This window comes from Galeopterus variegatus, unplaced genomic scaffold (assembly GCF_000696425.1).
Source record: "Galeopterus variegatus unplaced genomic scaffold, G_variegatus-3.0.2 Scaffold14379, whole genome shotgun sequence".
Lineage (NCBI taxonomy): Eukaryota > Metazoa > Chordata > Mammalia > Dermoptera > Cynocephalidae > Galeopterus > Galeopterus variegatus.
This window is the reverse complement of record NW_007740490.1, coordinates 15,715-19,101: the sequence shown is the minus strand read 5'-3', so window position 1 is coordinate 19,101 and position 3,387 is coordinate 15,715. Positions and strand designations below refer to the sequence as shown.

Here is a 3,387-nt window from a genome sequence, read left to right as displayed (position 1 = left end):
ACACCCATTTGCATAAGGATCTTTCAAAGTTGCACGATCAGCTTTTACAGATGAGGAAACTGACACAGAGATTTAACTTCCTGGGCTCAGGGGGGAGGCCCATCTTTTGAACCTAGATCTGTGCGACTGAGACAGAGATGAGGGGGATTGGGTTGGGGGGCACTCAGCTCCTGGCTGAGGCTTCCCAAATATTATCACCAAACCCAGGCCTGGTTGCTGTGTCCACATGGAAACCCAACAGGCTCTTTGACTTGTGGAGTAGAGCCAGGGTGGGAAGAGTAGGGGAGATCTTGTGTGGGCTGTGGTCCTCACAGTATGGCCCAGCCTGAAACTTCAGGGTGTCTAAAAATTCTAAACTTGAAACTGACTTTCCAGGTAATTAGGAAGGTAAGTTGTTGGAGTGAGCAGGACTGAAGCCATGTTGGGAACTAAAACTGCATGGGTTCTAAAAGATTTGAAAAGGACACAGATTTTTTTCCTTGGACTTCATTTCTCTGAGTTCCCTCTTTCCCCACGGTTATTTGATATTTTGAACCATGGTTATGGGGCAGGATGACATTATTTACATGAATGTAAAGTTGTTTTCCAGTCAGCCTGGAGCTGAAGACTTGCTACAAGGTATCCAGACTCTAAGAAACCAAGGAAGACATCAGTAAAGCTATGCTGATTCCACCCCTCCAGCAGGACCCTGAGATAACAGCAAGGACAGGAGCAGAAACCAGACAGAGCCTTGGCCAGATCTTGTACCTGGCTCCTTGCACAGAGCCCCTGCAGCTCACGTCTCCCTCCATCCTGCTTTTTGCTTCCCACATTCCATTAACTCGCCCCCTTTTAAAAAGCCCTTCAGTAAATCTGAGTCTTGGAAATGGTTTTAGTCACACTATTCTTCAGGTTTACTGGAGAGAGAGGTTAGCTTAACATCCTCCGGTCACTGGTATTTCTGAATAAAAGCCGACTTCCATTTTCACCAACATTTGACTTTTGAGTTGTTTATTTTTGTTGAGGGGCAGGCAGCTGGACTTGAGTTTGGTTACAATTTTGGGAGCCTCAGCCAGGAGCTGAAAGTCCTGGGGGTAACAGATTTTGGCAAGCCAAGCCAGGGTTTTTTGTTTGGGGTAGCTAGCCGTACTTGGGCCTGGTTATAAGATTTGGCAAGCCTCAGCCAGCAGCTGAGTGCCCACCCTGCCATCAGTATCTCATTGTTGCTTCAATTTTCAAATCCCTAATGATGTTGAGCATCTTTTCATGTGCTTATTTGCCATCTGTTTATCTTCTCTGCTGAGGTGTCTGTTTAAATATTTTAGCCATGTTTTACTTGGAAAATTTTCTTAGCGTTGAATTTTAAGAGTTATTTGTATATTTTGGATACAAGTCCCTTTAGGTATGTGTTTGCAAATATTTTTTCCCAGACTGTGGCTTGTCTTTTGATTCTCTTAACCATCTTTCAGAGAGCAGAAATTTTTAATTTTAATAAAGTCTAACATTAATTTTTTCTTTCATGGATCGGGTTATTAGTGTTGGATCTAAAAACTCATTGCCAAGCCCAAGGCCACCTAAGTTTTCTCCTATGTTTTCTTCTAGAAGTTTTGTAGTTATACGTTTTACATTTAGGTTTATAAATCCATTCTGAGTTATTTTTTAAGATGTAAGGTCTGTGTATAGATTTATTTTTTAAAATATAGATGTCCAATTGTTCTAGCACCATTTGTTGTTTTTCTTTTTTCTTTTTAAAGATGACCGGTAAGGGGATCTTAACCCTTGACCTGGTGTTGTCAGCACCACGCTCACCCTGTGAGCTAACCGGCCATCCCTATATGGGATCTGAACCCGGGGCCTTGGTGTTGTCAGCACCACACTCTCCCGACTGAGCCTCAGGCCGGCCCTTATTTTGTTTCTTTTAATCAAATACCTTCTGTGTTAGTTCATTCCTGTTGCTTATAACAAAATACTTGAAAGTGGGTGATTTATAAAGAAAACAAAATCTATTGCTTACAGTTTCTGAGGCTGGGAAGTCCAAAGTCCATCTGGTGGTGGTGCCAGTGACCCCGGGGCCTCACATTGCAAGATGGTGGAAGCTGAGAGAGCAAGACAGAGAAAGACAGACTCTCCTCTTCTTTTAAAGTCCTCAGAACCACACCCCTGACCATCATTATTAATCCATTCGCTCCTGCACGGTCCTACAATCCAATCACCTTGTCAAGGCTCCACCTTTCAACTACTGTAATAGGATTTCCCACCCTCTTAACAGTCACAGTGGGGGCTAAGTTTCTTTCTTTTTTCTTTTTTCTTTCTTTCTTTTTTTTTTTTTCAACCAACCAGGGGTTTAATATAAATACAAACAGCATAGAGAAACTCAAAACTATACATAATCCAACCCCAGATGCCAAGAAGTGGGGATGAAGGCAGGATTTCTGACCCTTTGGTTCAGCCGGCCCCGCAAATAAAATCCAACCAAAAGAAATCCAGAAAATAACCATGATTCATACTAAGCTGTGGGAGAAAAAGGGGTGACGGGACAAAGGTAGGTGTGGGTGTCACCATGGGATCAGGTCTGACCCTGGGCTGGGAGGGGGAGGGCAAAGTCCTTCACCACAACATAAGCCAAACCCGAGCCACCCCAGGTGCTATGAGGCCCTGCCCGAGCAGGGAGGCTGTGTCACACGTGCGGCAGGACCCCGCCCCTCCCCCAATGGGATCAGACAGTGGCCACCCAGGCCTGCTGGGCTGGAGACTGACACAGGCTCTGCCTCCTTGTTTAGGCTGCCTGTGGAGAGAGGACGGAGTCACTGCTTAATGATGGCACCTGCCTCAGCCCCAGCAGACCACAAGAAGCCGGCCCCAGACTCACTAGGTGCCTCCAGCAGCTGTGCGGACACCGCATCCTTGGCTACGTCATGCCCGTCATGCCCATCTGGGGCCAGCACAACCCAGATAAGGCCGCTGAAAGGCACTGGATGACCAGGGATCACCGCCTGGTACCAGAAGTGGTGCCAGCCAGCAGGTCCTGTGCCCAAACACTTGGTGAGGAACACCGGGCGGCCCATCCTCATTTGTTGGCACAGCAGCTGGAGGGCAGCCCGAGCCCCTTGGGACCCTAGCCTGTCCCTAGCCAAGGCCAATCGGCTGCCCTGCGTCTGTAGGCACTGCAGTGAGGGATCCGCAAGCTGCTGGCGGAGTCGCTGCTTCGGGCCTGGCTTGAGCCACTCTACAGCCACCTGCCCTCCACAGAGGCGTGACAGCCCTCCCACCAGGGCCTTGGGGGCCACAGCGGCGGCGCACTACGAGCTGAACTTGAGCAGCGCGGTCTGCGCGGGTGCCCCCGAGGCTGGGCAGCAGCAGCGCCTCCTACAGGTCGGGCCCGGAGGCTGCAGCGCGAGCAGCAGCGGC

The 3,387-nt window shown here is 48.6% G+C and overlaps 1 pseudogene; it reads right to left on the bottom strand.

Annotated features, from left to right (window-relative positions):
* Positions 1-2,783: 2,783 nt before the first annotated feature.
* Positions 2,784-3,386, bottom strand: LOC103581949 (annotated as a pseudogene).
* Between the last annotated feature and the right edge of the window lies 1 nt (position 3,387).